The following is a 19,514-nucleotide window of genomic DNA, read 5'->3' as shown; positions in this document are numbered from 1 at the left end:
CACTTTGCAAAGTTGTTATTATTCTTATTTTATGGACAAAGAGCTGAGCTCTGGAGAAGGTCTGTAATCTGCCCAAGGCAGGGCAGGAAGGCAGTGGCAGAACATCACCCGATCACCAGACCACCTGCCTTTATTTCAGTATCTATTTCTAGATTGGTTTGAAAAACTTTGACAAAAGTGTCTGATTCTGGAAGAGCCATGGGGCAGATGACAGAGGAAAGGCATCATTAAGGGCTTCTGAGAAATGACAGGCTGTGGAGCTGGTGTAACAGCGCAGAAGAAGCAGCAGTGCAGGGAAGATGGCAATGTCTGCAGAAGCTGCCAGACCCTCATGTGTTGCTGAGATTGCCAGAAATGGGGTTCTGAAGGGGGCTGAGCTGGAGATAAATCAAAGCAGAAAACAATGGGTGTCTGTATGAATAGCAATAAAAAAATCCTGTAATTAAACCACCACTAACTTCAAGCTAAATTTTATACATCCTGAATAAGCTACACCTCCATTTTTTCTGCTCATGGCCAAATTCATTCTTGTTATATACTTAGAGATTTTATTTTTTTTATAAAAGGAATTTAACCTGGAGGAGAAACAACACATAGAAGCTTTCTTATAAGCAAGTGTGCCTGTTCATCAAACAAGAACTGAACTTGAAATGACCAACTAAATGCATAAAGTTCCACACGCTTTATCATGTTACCTGTTATAAAGTAGGTTAATGCAAAATCAAGATGCACAGACAAATCAGGAAAAAAAAAAGAAACACAGAAATGAACGTTTTGAGAATGATGTCACCTAAGCCAGTGTGTAGGTACAGTCTGCTGCGTAGGAGAGCAGTGAAAGCATAAACAGAATACTAGATGTGCATTAAGCCCCAAACTGAAATAGCTGTGAACAATGGCAAAGTCCAGTTGCTCTTGGAACCTTAATGTAAGGAAACATCCTTATAAAAGATGAGTGAGACAATAGCGGGTCTATAAATGACAGTCCCGTAGGCAGCGAAGGATTAAGAACTTCCTATAGTTCCTAAAGTATCAACCTACATTGTAACCCTTCCACAAAGGCTGCCGTAAGTGCTTTCTCTGACTTAGTCCACCCAGAATAGGGAAAAGCATCAGAATTAGTTTGACTTTTCCTCTGCACGCCAGCCACACACACACTCAAAGCAGAGAGAAGTAAAAGGAGAAGGAAATGCAGGACTTGTTCAGGACCTTCTGCCAGCGCACCTGAGAGTCCCGGCGCTCGCTTGCCCTCCCTGCTTCCTCCAGAACGCGCAGACATTTGCCAGTCCCAATCCAGGCTGTGGCAACGTGCTGCTTTCCAGAGCAGTGCTTCTCTGTCTCTGTGGAGCGCTGGGAACGTGGGGTTTAGATACAAGCAAACACAAACGAGGCTGAGGCTTCAGTGTTCATTTATTACTTTTATTTTCTTCATTTTATTTTGAAGTGGGTTTTTTTGGTTGTTTTTCTTTTGCTTGCTTGCATGAGTAATAAAGTGCATCCATTTAACTGGGCATGTATTTAATTTGAAAACATTCTCAAAATACCTTCTAATGCCTCATGGACCACAGGCTGAGACACATTCCTGTAAAGCAGACATCCTCAGAGCTTTCTGGCTAGTAGATTACTCTCAGCTCTCAGATTTTCTTGCAGACTGCCACACACTCTTCTCGTCAAAATTTTAATTGAAGACTATGAACATTATTATTTAATACAGTTCCACAGACCACCTGCAGCAAACTTGCTAAGGCCTCATGGATTATCAGTGATCCATAGGATAGAGGCTGGGAACCATGAGAGCCTTTGGTGATTCTGACCGTTCATCTCTAACACTGTATTAAGCCCATTCATATATATCACTCTTAAAATTAAAAGAGCCTGCACTTCAGAAAATATTTCAAGGAATCAAATGAATCTGAGTGACCGCTTCACTGAGCTGGAGGGGAAGAGGAAGGCGAATAGTCCCTCTAACTACTGCTACCGCTAACATGCGTGCCTCTAGGCACTCCACATCCCAGGGTGTGGATGAACAACTGAACAACATGAAGAGGTACAAAAGATGCAAGCCCAGGACCTGTTTCAAGTGACATTTGTATATTTGCAGTTGATTATAAATTCAATAGGATCTACAGAAATAAACACTAAAGAATTTGCAGCAAGTCCAAGTTCTTGAGATCCCTTTGTTGTTCCGTCTGCCAACGATTCCCCATTCCAAGCCTGAGGCTGTGGGGCAAATCTGGGGCAATTTTGGTCCAAAAGTTCCAGTGGAACAGTTGTATCATCTGTTTTAGAAGTGATCCCATTTGTCAGGTAGAACTGGTGTACTGTATGCTCACATTACAAAGAAGACACAAGTATTTAAAAAAAAAAAAAAAAAAGCTGCTAAAAATTCTGCAGATACTTTTGCAAATATTGAAGATTCACCTTCCAGCTGCTCACCATTCCTATTTTCAAATGTTTTTTTCTGAAAACCAAGAAAACATGCTGGTCCTCACTGAGGGCTGTAGGCTATGTCTTGCCAAGCGTAGTCACACAAGGCACTCCCCTGAATCAACACACTTGCTAATGTGAATAAATTGTTTTCAGCATAGTTCTGTTAAAAACCAACAACAGCAACAAACTACGATTAGTATTCAGAGTGGAATTAGCTAGAGTGTCACCACTGATATCTGCATGTGCAGGTCTGGGCCCTCAACTATTTCAGGGCACAGTTCTGCCCCCCACCCCCCACCCCGCTTCTTATTCCTAGTAATTAAGCTCCTGCTCTTCAAATAACCCCACCAGAGCAGATCATGCCAACTCTATGAGAGGTAAAACCTTGGCCAACAGGCATCCATGGATTTTGGAGGACTTTCTGCAGAGCAAGGCGTTACAGTGAGTAAAAGCTAGAGAGACTCTTGCTGTTGTAACCTACGGGACTTCTCAGCAGTACAATGATACTTAGCAGGTAGAGCAGCTCAGACTCTCATCCTGACCCATATTTAATAGCCCCGTCTCTGCACAGCTCCTCCAAATCAGGGGAACTGCTCAACAGGTAAGTGACTGGGAAGAAAGACCCTCTTTTGCGACGCACAAGAAGTGTTTGGGCAAGATTCCCGCTGGGATAAATTTGCATAATTTTTCTAAGACTGGGAGCAAATATTAATGCAATTTTCTTCCTTCAGAGCAGTTTTAAAGTCACTTAAAGTCTGAGAGTGTTTTCCACCTGGGAGACTGGACTTTGCTCCTCGGTGTAGTTCCACTTACTCATCTGATGACTGCCGGTTACTCATGTGAGCAATGCATGCAGAGATGAGGTTTTGTAGAAGCAGGAATAAAACACAAAAGCAAACCCACTTGCTCAGAAGGGCAAGTTTCTAGATTTGATAACAAAATCAGATCTCTGCAGCAGCCTCTCCCTCCCCCACACAGTTTGTTGCTTAAAATCTTAAAGGAAAAAATATTGTATTCTCTGTAAATATGATCTTAGCATGACCACAGTTTTCTTCTGCAAAAATGCCTAACCATATTTGTGGCTTGTCTATTTGTATTACAAATCAGTAAAGGAACTAGCCTGTGAAACTCTCACACTTTCATTCCACGTTATTCTGAATGTTACTTCATTTCCTACTTTAAAAATTAGACAGAATAAGAGTCTTTTGAATGTAAAAAGAATGCACATATTAGAGAGGTTACGTCCTAAAATAAACAACCCACTTTAATAAGCAGCTTCCTGGGTTTTATGATATTAAGGAAAAAAACATTCTTCATAGACATCTAGTTTAACACGTCAGTCAGCTTAATTTACAAGTTCAAAATCCAGAGGTAGATAAAATAATAGTTCGGTCTGGAATATATAAAGTGCCAATTTTTCATATATTAATGCACTGAAATACTTGATACAATGTCGTCAGGAAAGAAAAAAAAAGTTGCCAGAGGAGTTTATTTAAGGAACAGTTACTGCTAATAAAAACTTTCCACTAACAAGGATTTTTGAAATAGTTTTTTAATATGCTTTTAATGACCTCTACTCTTCATACCTACCTCCTTGCTTCCAAAACTGTTTGTACTGTCCCCAATAACACTCAGTGGAAAGCTGTCGTTCCTGGCTAAATCCTTGCTTAGGTTGGATGCTATGCCTCCGTTAGACAGGGTCACAAGGTCACAATCGATTTTGGAGGCCACCTGGAGAGTCCAGGCCGTGAACTGACTCAAAAAATTTATATCAGAGCTGGAATGGTCCACCTCCCAGGGCTCAGCCTGCGCTAACACCCCAACCGCAGGATGGAGCCTGCCAGGCCCAGCTCAGAGAGAGGCCAGAGTTGTTGACCCCGTTAGCTGACCTCTTCAAACTTCAGGAGAATTTTTCTGGCAGTTACCACGGTGACTGGGCACTCCAAGCTTATCCTTCTTACTGAAAAAAAAAAAAAAAAAAAAAAAATTAAGAGGAAAAAAATGTTAAAACCTACCTTGTAGGGATGTCTATCAGGAATCAAATACGTAAATGTTTTAATTGTTTGCTTCTCTCCTTGGGCTGCTCTGGTTCTAACTGCTACATCCGAAGTATCAAGAAAGCAGTTTGGCGAAAAACAGTTTGACTTCTGAAACAGTAATGTTCAGTGGATTTAACGAGTAGCATTTCTGGTATCTGCCTGTGATCACAAATGACACACTAAGAGGTTTATTGTGAAATAAAATTTATTTTTCTTTCTCTATCTGTCTCCAAGTTATTACCATTCCTTATCAAATTCTGAACAAACTGAGAAAAGGCTCAGGGAAGGATTCCATGCTGCCTTCAGCTTTTTTCCTTTTAAAAACTAGCTGCTTGATGAAACATTAAGTATGCGGCAATACGTTGCTTGGGTCTGTTAAGAAGAGACTGTGTAACCCATTTAATGTACCATGAAATATTATTTCAGAGGGAAAAAAAAAAAGAAAAGTTGTCAGACATCGTTACTGTTGTTTTTTTCAGGCACTTTGAACACTAATCATTTCACACATAAAATTTACCAGGTAAGCAAGGTCTCGTGATGCTGACAGAAAACGCTTGAAACACATCAAGGGATCAGAGCGTGCTAAGTAAACAAGAAAACAAAATGCACTCTTCATTTCTAAAACAATAAGGGGAAAACTGGTGCTTCTTAATTTCAGAGCAAGCACGTACTATATACAAAGCTTTTATGTAAATTTTCCTCGTGCTCCTATACTTGAAATAGCATCTTGCGAAAGGGAGCACTGAAGAGTACACTGCGTTACAGCTGGAAAAATCCTACTTAAGGGCTCCTGATAGCAAACTGTCAATCAGAATTCCCCGTTTGTTATGAACTGCTCATTTCTGGAGTACAGCTAAACAGAGGTTTAATGATTGAAAGTTTAATGGCATTTTGTCTCACACATGGTTTTGAAGTATCTTCTGTTGTTTGAAGAGTTAAATATGAATATTCAAATTGCTGCTCAGCTACTGCTCTGCGCTCCTCCTGGGCTTCTCCACTGGCAGTGCTGAGATGGCAGAGGGGACTGAGCTGCTGAGTTGCCTCTCACAGGGGGAGATCCTGCAGATCCTATGGGTGAAAAAAATAAAGCAGGAGATTTGGGTATGAAAAGCAAAAAGCACATAGGCGATCTTTTGCCCCAGATTTATATTTAATTTCTGCTGGAAGGATGAGAAAAAGGCAGGCCAGCGTATGTGTATTAACAAACATTTTTTAAAAAGTGAATACAGGCATGGTAAAGGACTCTTCCTCCTTTCAAAACTGGTTCAATTGCTTTGAAATATCATACGCCTCAATGCTAAATAGATACATAGACACATGATAATATTATTTAGCAATTTTGAATTAAGCATGAAAACAATTTAAATTAAAAACACTTAAAGATTGTTTTCCTATTATTAGGGATGTGTTAGAAAAAGGCTAAGCCTCTCATTAAGAGATGAATTTTTTCATTTGTGTTTTTATTATGGCTATACAAGATGGTTTTATGTTTTCCCTTTTTTTGCTGCGTGAAATAATGTAAATTGAAACAGTCAGGTGACTGATTAATAGGCTAGTGGGAAGAAAAGAAGTGTTTGTTGCATTTCATTTTAGTTTTTGCATCCTTTTTGAAAAACACTGTACATATAAGCATGTGCCTTTCAATTAGATAGCATGATTTATGAAGTCATGCTCAGGGCTAGCCAGGTTGTTGACTCAGATTAGAGCTATGATGCCAGCTCATTCCCTGGTGACAAACACTGACTGTCCTTCCCGCAGCCAGGCACCCCTGGCAGCCTTATGAAAAGACCTTGTGGTTGGCAGAGCACTGAGCAGGAAATGAGGTCCTCTCCGGTTTGGGACAGAGATGACTGGAGTTACAGAAAGCTGTAAAGCAAAATCAGCATCTCCTGAGTCACAGACTTTAAGCTCTCGGGGACCCCGCAGTTCCTGGCGTGACCTGGCCCACCAGTGCTGCGTTGCCTGTGCTCCCTCCAGCCTCCCACGAACTTCCCAGGGGAGCACCCTGCAAACTGCGAGTCCATCATGAGCAGGAGGGAGCGATTTCACGTGGGAGAGGGGAAGCGAGGGCACTGCGGTCCCTCCCATCCTCCCCACGCGCCCCAGCCCCGTCCTGGTGCTCAGCACCCTCCCAAGGGAATGCCTTTCTCCCTCATCCCTACCAGAGAATTTTTGGCACACACTTGGTATTTTTCTAACGATATTACAACAAGGCATTTATCTCGGCCTATGGCTTGGGGACCTTTTGTGTGGCCTCCCCTCTTCTAGGAATTTCACATATAAATCACTGGAAAGCAGGAAATCTTTAAGACCTAGAGGGAAGCTGTATGCTAGATTTGCCTCTTAGCATAGACAGCTGTGGCCCACAGAGCATCTTGTCTCGTAGGTACTGCAGCAACCCAGACACCTGTACCTAAAACGGGGGAACTTGGCCCTCTGTTTCAAAGATCTCTGAGCCAGCAAGTGAGCCCCTGGAAAGGGGTTAGAAACTCTTACTGAATTAATGGAGAAGGACTCCCTGATGCTCTCTGTGTAACACTTCCAGTCTGAATTCCCTCAATGCAATTGAAACAATAATATTTAGACCATTTGGGGCTGAGATTATTGCTCTAATAAATTGTTTTTTTATTGGTTCATTGTGGCAAATAAGCCCCCGATTGATTTTTCTGCTAATCAGCATGGAGAATGCATTCCGCTGTAATTAAATCCTGTGTAACTGGGCACTCTGTGTTCGCTTGTCTCTTAGCTTGCAGTGGTATGAGATACAGTACATCAAACGCTATACTGTACACGATAGGCACCCTGCCAGCCCGGGGAACGATTATGCTAGCTTGCCTTTAGTGTGCTTACAAATTAGTATGGCTGGAGCACGTATGGAGCAGCGTGCATCGCTTGGGAGACGTAGGAAAGTTATTAGAGGAGGAAGACGGCCAGAGATAAGGTCTTTTCTCTCGAGGAAGGTCTGACCCCCCTCTCTGGAAAGGCTGCGGGAGGCGCGGGGGCCGTTCCCCCCCCCCCCCGCCTCGGCTCCCCCGCCGCCCGTGGGGCCTGGCCCCACGCCCTCCCCACCGCCGGGGCTCCGGCCGGGCCGCCCGGGGCAGGCGGGTCCCCTCAGCGGCGGGAGCGCGGCCGGGCTGCCAGGCGGGCAGTTTTGAAGAGTCGATCTTCATAATACAAATCCCCCGGCTTCGCCTCCCCGCCAGCGGCGCGAGCCAGCTTTTTAATTGAATCCCGGGGATTTGGCCGCTGCCGAAAGCCCCGGTTCGGGCCCCAGCGTCGTGGGTCCCGTCCCCCCCGACCCCCCGCCCCCCCCCCCCCGCCCCCGGGAGCGGGGCCGTCTCTCGAGGGTTGATCTCTCGCCTCCAAAACCGGGGAGAGGTGGGGGGGGACGACGACTTTGGGGGCCCCAAGCACCTCGGAGGCAGAGAGCGGCCGCGGGCTCGTCGCACCCTGCGCAGGGCGAGCGGGGATGGGGGCGCCGGTGGGGCCGGGGGGGGGCAGCTGGCAGGGCCGCGGCGAGCTCCTGGCTGCGCCCGCCTCTCCCCCGGACAGCGCTTTAGGGGCGGCTCAGGCCGGATCCTGCCCATTCTATACGTTAATGCTCTTTTCTCTCCGGCTGCAGGGAAGCAGGCCAGCGGATAATTACCCCTCACTGCAATCCGCAGAGCTGGCCTAATCCGAAAGCTCAAGTGCCCGTAAGTAAAACTTCAGGAAAAGTTATTGAAACTGACAAATACAGGGTGACAAATAATCAATAAAAGCCCAGTCCCACATCCTTTATTGTTTCCAGGCACTAACAGAAAGTAATGAAACCTCGGCGAGGACAGGGGGAGGGAGCAGCAGGGACCGGGAGCTGGGCTGGCTCCTGGAAGGCCCCCAGTTAAAGAAGCCAAGGGAAGGACCCGGCAGTAGAAGGAGGCCGGTCTCGTCCCCATGTGAGAGAGGAAAATGCCCCCCCGTTCCCCAGCCCCTCCTGCCGCCCGGTCGCTGGGCCGGGGCGCTCCGGCGGGGCGAACCCGAAAGGCGCCGGGAGCTGCTGCCCGGCCCCCCGCGGCCGGGACACCCCGGAGTCCCACCGCACCCCGCACCCACCTCGGCCCACGCCAGTCCTTCGTGTACCCGCACAAAACCCCAAGCGCTGTAATCTGCCTTCTAAAATATATAACGTGTCTGGACACCGAGCGCGCTGCTTCTAATCAGCGTTTCGGCCCTGGATTTTCCACGCCGCAGTTTCTAAAGTTTCAGCGACGGACGCTGGGCAAGATAAATCCGTGCTGTCGTTTCTCTCCCTTTCTGTCTCTCCGAATTAAGTTCTGATCTATCAGTTTAAACACTGGCCAGAAAGTTGATTCACTTTCTGTTAGGATTTCGGGTTAAACCGGGGGCTCCTCCAGTGTCTTTAAGCTTTTGAGCTGTGTAAATGAACTGCAGTGTCACATAATCGATAGGGAAAACTCAGCTGTCACAGATCCGAAAGCAGCCTCCTGCCACAGCAATAACGTGATTTGGCATTTCAAAGTTTGGAAACGTGCTGTCTGCGCGTCCGGGGCCCGGGGAGGAAGAGCTGAGCAGAGGGACGGGGGTGACGCGCTGGGGCGGGCCGAAGGGGGGGGGGCTGTTTGGGGGGGCCGGCGCCCCCCAGCCCCGGCGCCCCGCACCGCGGCACCCGCCGCCGCTCCCTCCCTCCTCGCCACACGCTGCGAAAGTTGTTTCCCAACTTTGGCGTTTGGGGAGGGTTGACCCAGAACAAATCTCAGTGTCTCGGTGGCCTTTCCGAAGCGACCGTGCCCCCCACCCCACCCCCCCGCCCCGAGCCTGCAGGACGTGCCCATCTGGAGCAACGCACCGTGAGAGCAACTGTGCCGCGCACAGCCACAGCGGCCATCAGTCACTAAAAGCCACACGCTTCAGTGGGCCGGGAATAAAACGAAGTCCTGGTGACGCCTGGTTAAACCACTGACCCTCTTGCGAGGGCTGGAAAAGGAGGAAAGGCGACCCCCTCCCGGCAAGCCCAACTTCGGGGGGGGCTTCGCGCCCGGCGATCCCTGCAGCGGCGGTGCCCCTCTCACCAGAGCTGGCAGCGCCGTGCCGGGGGGGGGGGGGGGGAGGGGGGGGGGGGGCTCAGCTCTGGTGTTTCGGGGTGTCCCGCGGGGAGAGGGTGCCCTGGGCAGAGCCCCCCCGGCCCGGCCGTGCCCCTGGGCCGCGGCGCCGCACGGGGCGGGCGGGTGGGGGTGCGGGGAAAGCCGCGGCAGCCCGCGTAGGCACAGATTTCCTACAGAAACGTTTATTTTTATATCGGCTTGGGTGGAAAAATCAACCTGTGGTCAGGGCGTGCTCTAAGCTGCGGGGTAATCGCTGCCCTCGGCCCCCCGTCCCTCTGCACACCCCGGTTTATCCGTACACACAGGCACACGCGCAGGAAAACAACTTGCACAGCATGTTGAGATGCTTTCTGGAAGGGGAGGGTTTTAGCTTCAAATTAGGAAGCTCTCTCAGATGAACGATAAATTTCTCTTTGGTCAGGCTACAGTGTTTGATCGTATCTTTGTGGTTTTGTCCCCACCACAAAGGGACCCGGAGGCTGAAGCAAGAAATAGGATTTCAGATAGTTTGATTTGACATAAGGAAACTGTTGCGTTTGTAATATTATAACACTCTGAAGGGGAAAAATGAAACCTCTGCAGCTGAGACAAGGAGTGTGCTTAAGTACCACTACGTTTCAATCCCCATTTGGATATAATTTAAGTCTCCTCTGGCTTACAGTAATATACTCTCCAACCTTGAGGCTATCCAAAAGGGGGGATTTAATGAGGCCCAGTTTATACACTTATATAATTTAGAGGTTTCGCTGTAGCTGTAAAATGACAATTGGTACATGTGTAGTGCAAAAGAGCTGAAATCCCATCCAGGGACCAAGTTGGTTATTTCTGAAGGAGCTGTCATTTCCAGCAGGGGGGACACAATGAGAAGGCCAGGAGCGATGGAGCTCTGATCTCCACCAAGGAGAGATAACCACCTGATTAAAATAGGCCTCTTGTTCCCTCGTTACTCGATCGTCGTGTGAACTTACCTTATTTACAATTATAGGCAATGAGTGAGTCGCCCAGACTGCAATACACCTATAGCTTTGGGTTTACCCCTCCCTTTGTTATCAGGACCATCTCTTGGACAGATTTCTGGACCACTCATAACATGGGAGCACAGAAACACTCTCAGGGACAGAGGGGATGTGTACATTTGAACCATATATACGAGCGCAGCATGTACATCCCCCCGCTGGGAACCGAGCAAGGGGCTGGGCCCAGCAGAACTGGCCTGTCGAAATCAGGATATTTACAGTTCTCAGACACGCGTAAGCACCACCAGAATGCAAAGGGGCACCGCGCTGCGTGAAATACTATTTTGTACTTGGCATCTGGTATTTGCTCACTTTCCAGGTGAACCCAGACATGGCGGCTGTTGGAGGACACCCTCTGGAGTGACCAATGGCATTGGACACCGATGTACCTCTCCGCTGAGATTTAATGCACTTTGTTCTCCATTTTAATATTAAACGGCACAGTGTTTGCCAGATTATTATCCCACTATTGCTTGTGCATTTGTCTCTTATGTCTAGTGTCTGTCATTACACAAAGCGTTTTGAAGAGCTAATTTCAAAAGACAGAAAGTCTACACTTAGTATAAAAGTCATTAAATTAGCATGACAAGCATAAAGTTCCTAGGTTATAATTTGGTTATAGATCTGAAATCTTCCCTGCTTTCTCTCTCCACTTGAAGGATGAAGGCTGCAGCAAGGCACTGACTCGAAGTTAGGACAATCGAGCTGCAGAACAGGGAAGAGATGCGGGCTCCATCATCACCTTTTTGGCAGTGCAGTGGGTGACAAGAAAGATCTCTGATTTCCCCTCACGTCTCCCAGCAGCCAGAGCAAGGTGTGATCAGATGGTCTTCTACTACAACAGGTGGGAACGAAAAAATAAATACATCTCGATGCATTTCTCATCGATTAAAATGTTGCTGGAATAGCAGGAACCGCTCTGGCCGTTTAGATCCCACTAAATGCTAAGATGGGAAGATGTGTTATACAAGCCGCCATTGGCTGTTTGCGCTAAAGCCGCAACGCATCCTATTTGTGTTAATCGCTTCTTCATTTCGGGAGAAAGCTGGGGAGGGGAAGGGCAGCTCCTGCCAGCTCGGTGCGTCCCGGCCCCGGCCGGGGCCCCGGGGGTGCCCGGCCCGGCCCCTCTCCCTGACAGGTTGCATTTCGACAGCGAGAAAACTGGAGAAGAGACGGGGCATTCAAACGCGATGCTCGCAGAAGAGGCTACCCTGGTAGTTATTTAGACTAAAAATCGGCTGTCAACTTTTTTCTTTTTTTTTTTTTTTTTTTCTTCCCCCCCCGCCAGGACCAGCAAGGTGCGTTTCTGTGGGCTGATTTGTTTGCTTTTAACCAGGCACGCTGCAAATTGTGGAAGCTTTCCGTTTACCTTTTCTTCTTTAAGCGTTTTAATTATCATCACTGACCTGTTGGGCATACCTACAGTATCAATGTCCCTTTTACATCGCTGCCTTCCCTTTCTCTGCATGTTTCTGCTATTTAACACTTGCTACCTTTGCCATTAGAGTCCTAGAGTGACCCCCATGGGTATCTTTGAAAGAAAGACCCTCTGCATTCCAGCACTGCCTCCTTACCCAAGTAATAGCAAAGGGACCATTCAGACACATGGACCACACTGAAGCATTAATTAGGCTGATGAAATCCATAGAAATGTATGGATTCAGCATAATCGAGTTTCTTCTGCTGACTATAGTTAAGGAATACGTGAGCAGCTGGGAGAATAGAAAGTACTGTTAGGGTGAAGTCATGCATGTAATTGAGTATATTTAACATAACCATTTTAATGATCGGTGATTAAAAGTGCATCTACTTAAATTGTATACCTCTGCAATTTGTCCATATCAACTTTAGAGCACACACAAAGAAAAGGTCGTCATATAAATTTATAAACAAGATCCCTTCCTGGCTACACATGACTCGAGCTGGAATGATAACTCGGCAGCAGCGAGGGGGGAAAAGGCCTTTCGCGAGAAAACAGCTACGCCAGTGCGATATTAATTAATCACTGGTTTGGCCCCCTTTCTCTCCTAGGCAGTCACAGTATTAGAAGTGCATAATAAGTGAGTTTTCTTTTCATCCGTAATTATTTATAACAATTAGATCACTCGGGAAAAAAAAATCCCTGGGTTTCTTTCCCATATTAAAGGAGTATCATATTTTTCCTCCCTTGACAATATTGTGTGTAAGAGTGTGTGTGTACATACACTTTTTTTTTTTTTTTTCTCCACAGAAACGTTGCCGGACACCCGGCAAAAGAACGATAAAGGTTCAAACTTCTTCCTTCGCTAAAGTTCTAGGTGGAGAGGTGAAGGACTGGAAACACGGGCGGTGTTTGGGGGAGACGGAGCTGATGGGCACGGCCGTGTCTCCTTGCAGGAGAGCCTCGCAGAATGGGAAATTAGCAGTCGAAATCTGCTAGTGGGGACTAGATCCCACAAAGCCCACGCGTTGGGAAGGCTGAGTGTCTCTCTCTCGCCTATTCAATCTGCCCAGGCTGGTTGCAGCGAATAAATAGAGTCATTGTGGAGCCCATACACAAACCGACCCAACTCCCTCCCCCATCCCTTCTCGCCCTCCCCCCCCCGTCCCTTTATGCTTAAGCGCACACAAATCTGCAACCGCTTTGCACTAAGAGGAGCCCAAACTTTTTTTCCCTTTACTGTACGACGCCTGTGGGAAAGGTTTATTCACACGTATGGAATATGTACTTATTGCAGAGAGACGGGGGTTCACGCTGGGTAAGGGAAAAGAGGAGCCTGCCAGGGGCAGGACCCATCCTGCCCTCTCCGCGCCGGGCGGGCGGGCATCCCTCTCCCCGCCGAAGATAACGGTTCAAAGTAGCCAGATGCATTAAACAGCCACAAAAGGGGCGACGGGATGGGGGGGGGGGGGGCGAGGTTCACTTAAGTTTCTGGTGTAAAACTGAAATCGTGCTGTCTCCCCCTCTCCCAGCATCGCTGCGAGGTGAAATCCATTTGGAGCCATCCCTGCCAGGCGGCCCGCAGCCCGGCGGGGCGGGCGGCAGCTCCGCGCCCGGGAAGTTTCTCCGTGCAAGAGAATTTGCAGCCTTGAAAGCATATTTTTCTTCCAGCTATGGTGGCACTTAAATGATAATGTAGGCAATGAAACTGGGGAGATTTATATCTTTTGGAAAGTAGGACGAGCCAGATGGTAATAGCGTCATTAACAAACAAACTTAGGATCTGCAAGTGAAGCTTGAAATTGGGAAAGAGATCTGGAGAACAAAAGGAGCTGCTGTTGAGGGGGGGAAAAAAAGAGTCCCTCTTCTGCCGGCCAAATCTAAGAGCACATTCTGGAGGGGCTGCTCCTGCCCAGCGCTAGATAATAAACGACGGCTTTTTCCTCCCCTGTTGTGACTGAGAAAGGACAGAGAAAACTTTTGCAATAGGCAAATGTGGCATTTATTTATGTGTAACCCTTTGTAGTCTCAAGTGTCCCAAATGGGCCTTTAATTCAAATCCCTAGTTTGATACGGAGGGATCGCTTCTCCCAAGTTTATTTTAGAGAAACAAAGCGCCGCTTGTGGAAGTTGAAGGGCCAAAAGTTCAGTAATTATTTTTTTGAATTAATAGTAACGAATAAATATTAAAGGTTAAACGTTATTTGCGGAGAGAGTGGAAACATCTGCGGATTTATTGCGTCCTCTCGTCTTGTCTTTTTTTTTTTTTTTCCTCCCCCCAAAATGCTCCCTGATTGCTAGGAGGCACCGACACAGCAGCGGGTGGAGGTCCCAGGGCAGGGTCAGGGTGCGGGAGGGCCCGGGGGGGTCGAGGGGGCCCTCCCCGCTCCCCGCTCCCCCACCGGCCCTCCCGCCCTCCAACAGGGCTGCTCCCCTGCATCACCCTTCGGGTTTGCTCTCTAAACCCACACGGGGGGGTTTCTCGATGGCCAGAGGAAAGGCCTTCAGCGCAGATTTACTCAGCGGTGTCCACAAACACCGGAGACCCAGCAGCTCCAGGGCTTCAGCAGAAGGGATGGGGTGTTTGCCTCCTAAATTTTAACCAGGATGATCCCAAAAGCTATAGAAATGTTTGGAGGCCTTTAGAAGATCTCCGTATTTCCCCTCCAGAGTAAAGTTGGTGGCTATTAGATGATTAATGATTTAAAAGATGCCTGTTAACAGCCGCAAGTTGAGAGACATGGACCCACGCTCTAAAGTAAAAATCTAACGTGATTTTTTAAAAATGTGCTGGAGATCTTTAAAAGCCCCGAGGACTTACCCTTAAGGCATTATTCAAAGAAAAAAAAAACTGAGACTGGCGGTTCGTCACAGGCAATTGTAAAGGGTTTCAAAGGACCGATCAAACGAGTTGGAGAGTAATCTACATTAAAGTCCGGATGGCAGTGTTACAACATGCACCTGCAGGGTATTTGCTATCCGTGCCCCTTACAGAGCTACAAATCACCATTAAAGAAAGCTGCTTAAGCTTCCTCCTCGCTTCTAGAAAGACTTACTCGGGCTCCTTCACTTTGATATTTATACATCTTGTTATTGATAAGTGTGGGGCTGTTCAGCGCTCCCTTCCCCCTCCCGAACTGTCCCCGGGCACTTTTGCACCCTCCCCCCACCCCCCCCGCACTGCTCCAGGCGGGTGTTCGGGGGAGCCCGGCCCCACCAAAGACAGCCGTGGGGTTCCCCCAACCCCCGCGGAAACCTGCGAGGTGCTGGGGCTGGCAGAAGTTTTATTTTATTTTATTTATCTCTCTCCCCCTCAGCCGGTGCGGCTCTCCCGGGCGGGCGCTGTCACCGGGGAGACCGGGGCAGTCCAGGCCGCATCGGCACGCTGGATGTCCCGGCGGATTTTCTCACAGTGGCGGGAGGCGCAGACATGGAAATGAGCTCATTAGGGGGGGAGTGGCAGCCGCCCAGGCCTCCCCCGCCCCCGGCCCGGCCCGGCCCGGCCCGCTGCAGCCCGGGGCTCCGGGGGATCTCCCTCCTGTTGATGGTTTTTGGGAAAAGTCGCAGCAGTTTCATCCATGGCTGCGCAGACCCCGGAGCGGGCACGGTTAACCCTTGGCAAGCCGCGGGGCCGCCGCTGCCGGCCGGGAGAGCCCCGGCGACCCCCTGCACACCCACTCCCCCGCGCTCTCACGGGAAGCATCCAGCGTGTGCGGGGCTCCCCCCCGCCAAGCGATAACAGAAGGGAAAAGTAAAGTTGTAAAACAAATAAACAAACAAGCCGGGAAAGGTAGGACTGAAAAAAAAAAAAAATCAAGATTTTCCACCCACTCGAGGAGAAAAAGTCGCAAAGGTCAATAGGGATTCATCAACCACTTCCCACGGTTGCAGGCAGGGCTGGCAACCCCGAGTCACTGAACCTGGGATTCTGTTTCGGGGAATTTCAGTGATCAGGTCTGTGCTCTCAATACCTTCCTCGAGTGAGTTCTTGCAAACGAACAAAAAAGCCCACCCCGTCGCAGGTGTAAGGTCTTTGGGGCGGCGGCGCCCCGCGGACGGCCCGGCTGGCCGGGCGGGGTGCCGGGGGCCCGGGGAGCCCCGGGGCACAGCACCGGCACCCGCATCGCTGAGACGTGGCGGCTGGCGTGGCGTGGGAGCACCCCGGGAAGGAGCAGAAAAGGCGCTTCGCCTTGCTTGCCTCGGAAAAGGATTTAGCTAGTTTGTGTCTTTTTTTTTTTTTTTTTAAGAAAGGAATAAAAGAAAAAAACACAAAAGGAAGGGAAAACATCCCGAGTTTGGTGTATCTGCCTCATCTTTTGACACCCTGGCAGCGATGAGCTGTGCGGGGGGCTGGTGCACGTCGCCCGAACCCCCCGCTGGCGGGGCCCTCAGCGCGCATCAAAGCGCGCATTGTTGGGGCTGGGGGCGAGCCGGCAGGACGGGGCAGGGGCTCGGCAGCGCTGCCAACTCCCTCCCCCAAAGTTTGCCAAATCAGCTCCTCTTCGCGGAATTGCCCTCGGAGGGGCCGGCGGTGCAGGAGGGGAGCGGGACTCGCCCCCCCGACCGGGCTGATCCCAGGCAGGTCGCCTCTAGCGCAAGAGAAAAACCTGCGCAGCGCCCAAACCGCGGGGCGCTCCGCGGAGCAGCGCGTAGCAAAGGGCCGGGGGATGGGGCCGGGAGAGAGGATGCGCCCTGGGATGCGCTTCCCCCCGCCCCGCCAGAAGTCGCACAACTTCTCCCTGGGACCCATCCCGGGGGGATCCCTGTCCCCGCAGGCGTGCCCCCCACCCCGGGGTAAGCTCCTTGCCGATGGCACGGTGGAGCCGGGAGAGTTTGGGTCAGTTGGGCCGGACAAGGGGCGTCGGAGAAGCAGGACCCCCCCCCCGGGCAGCGGATGGCACGTAGGGGGGCTCCGCCGGGGGGCCGGTCCCGCCGTCCCCGAGGGGCTGGCAGGCCCCGGCACCTTCCCTGCCACATAACGGCGTGCGCAACTCGCAGTCGCCTCCAAACTGTTGCAAAACAAACCCCCGGCACGTCTACAGCGCTGGCAAGAAGGTGGCGAACCACAGCGCCGAGAGCCCAAACCCCCCCGGACCCCCCCGCCGCCGGCCCGACAACCCCCCCGGCCCGCAGCTGATGGGGGGGCGCGGGGCGAGCGAGGGGCGAACGCGCCTTGGGCCAAGCACTAATTTGGTGTGTACGCTTAAGCCTGCCATCTGAAGTTCTGTATAGCAACGGGGGGAAAGGGGTGTATTTGCGACTGGAAGATTTAGGTTGTTGCTAGGATGTGAGAACAAAAAATCTTCAATAAGTCGGGGAGGGGGGAGGACGGGGCAGTGGGGGAGGAAGGGGGGTTACAAGGTTTGTCACAGGGAAAAGTGCAGACATCTGCTGGAACTTCCATATCTAAGCTGTTCATTTACAGGAGCCAACTTCTGAAATCTCCACAATTAGATCTGCATTGTTCTTTCTCAACAACACTGCCTAGAAAGAAAAGGTCTTCTCTGTCGGGGCCAATCCAACGAAGCGTTTGACGTTATTAAATAATAAAGCGATTGTGATTTACATTGTTGTTCAGAAAAAGGGCCAATTATCCACTGTTATGTTGCCATAAAGATCATATTAACTCGAATTAGTAATCAAACAATATGCTAGCGTTAAAAGTATAGAGAGGACAACGCGACTGGTCTTGTTGCATCCTCACTTTTCCTTGTAAAACCAGAAGCATAAATACACTTGAAAGAGGCTCAGAAACTTCATCCTTAACGGGAAAAAAAGTGAGAGGGGTACCAGCGTTTGTGATTAATGGTCCCCCGTGTTGATTGTTTTCAATTAATTCAAAGGCACACAAATCTCATTTTGCTTTTTCTGTTTACAAATTAATTCTTCTTTCGAATATCGCGGGAAATGTTCCACAACGCTCCGCGAATCGGGGCGATTTTTTTGTTGATGTGAGGTTGGGTTTAGGATTGGGATTTTGGGGCGCTTTTTGTTTTGGGTTGTGCTTTGGTTTATTCTTTTTTTTTTTTTTTTTTTTTTTTCCAGAGTAATGTTTTTAAAAGGCGTTTGAGTTCAATCCAAAACGACTCTCACCGCCACCAAAACGCAAACCCAGCCGCATCCTTGCGCTCCAGCAAATTTCCTCTGCCATAATCAAATAATTATTTTTATTAAAGCAGTTATTAGGTTTATAACTCATTTGCCACTTAAATTTGTGCAACCAACCAAGGCGATCTAAATAGGTTTGAGTTGCCCCTTGGGTCCGGGATGTAAGCGGTAAGAAGGAGGATTAATTATGGGTGTGTGCAGCAATAGGACACAAAGGCTATCAAGTAGCGCGGGGGAAGGAAAGTGGGAAACGCGGAGCGGGGAGCCGCGGCGGTTCGCACCCCTTCACCCGGGCGGCGCCGGGCACTCCGCATCCAGCCAGCCCGGGGAGGGCCCGGGCACCCCCCGGCAAAGCCCCAACCTTCCTCCTTTTATTATTAAGCCGCACCGGAGCGAAGGTTGACGCTGGAGAGCTCCAACTTGTTGGCAGTAAATAAGGCGCTGTCAGGTGATGATGCTCCGGCGTGTTTGAAACATCCCGAAAACAAAGTGTAAACGATCTGTATTTTTCATATAGGCGCATCGATATGATCTCTTCTCCCCGATGTAGACAAGATCTATTCTTTTGTGCGCGGGATGACAAGATCTGACCCTGGAAACGTGCTCCAGGCACCCACCGGCATCTGCCTGCTATTTCTAATGTCATTTATTGCCAACACGTTTTGTTATCAGCTGGGGGGGGGGGGGGGGGGGGGGGGGGGGGGAGTTTACTCGGAGATCAGGTAATAACTGGTTAGCTGTCAGCGTCTCCCGTTTAGCAGTATTCAGGCAAAGAATGGCTTTGCCAAACTGTTCCAGGAGCTGATGCTATTTGTTACCACGATTAGGGGAAAAAAAGAACTTTCACAGTAACATGGGTTTTTATAAGCAAACGCCGAGCAATTTTCCTCAGCGCAATGCATCAGCAAGTATATCCAAAAGAGCTTAATCTACTTCTTGCAGGATAGGTGCAAGAGGAATCAGCAAGGGCTGCTCTGGGATGCCACGAAAATCCCGGCTCATTGGCTTGGCCGCGATAGGACGAGGCACATTAAATGCGAGGCGGAGAGGGACAGAATCAATCAGCCCCCTTGGCTGAGGAGTGAGCCCTCGCTCTGGAAATAATTTCGAATAAAACTTGAGTAACCAAGTGTAACCATCTAGCTTCCTCTGAGCAGGTTGTCGAGGGGGGAGGAAAAAAAAAAAAAGAAAAAAGTGACAGAAATAAGCCAAGAAGTACCAATCTAGACCGAATTAATAGGAGCGCAAAGTTTTTATCCGTGTATAAGGATAATATATTAAGCCAAAAAGGAGACAGGTTATCTCTAAACAGGATTAATATGCGTTCGTGTATAGGATTAGACCATCTCACCCATTTAAAAACAGTGTCTCTCCTCTTCCCCACAGCATTTTTATATATTTA

General features: G+C 49.1%; 1 long non-coding RNA gene across 2 annotated transcripts in view; it reads right to left on the bottom strand.

The window, feature by feature from the left end:
• The window catches only part of LOC141947442 (uncharacterized), a 49,326-nt gene that overhangs the window by 9,092 nt on the left and 20,720 nt on the right, over window positions 1-19,514 (bottom strand). For both annotated transcript variants that reach the window (XR_012630119.1, XR_012630120.1), the window contains exons 2-3: window positions 5,367-5,534; window positions 4,018-4,387 (exon numbers count right to left, since the gene is read on the bottom strand). This is a non-coding gene — a long non-coding RNA (uncharacterized LOC141947442). The remainder of the gene's footprint in view (window positions 1-4,017; window positions 4,388-5,366; window positions 5,535-19,514) is intronic.

The sequence above is a fragment of the Strix uralensis genome, chromosome 9 (genome assembly GCF_047716275.1).
Source record: "Strix uralensis isolate ZFMK-TIS-50842 chromosome 9, bStrUra1, whole genome shotgun sequence".
NCBI lineage: Eukaryota > Metazoa > Chordata > Aves > Strigiformes > Strigidae > Strix > Strix uralensis.
The sequence above is the reverse complement of the archived record's forward strand: the minus strand, read 5'-3'. Positions and strand labels throughout refer to the sequence as shown.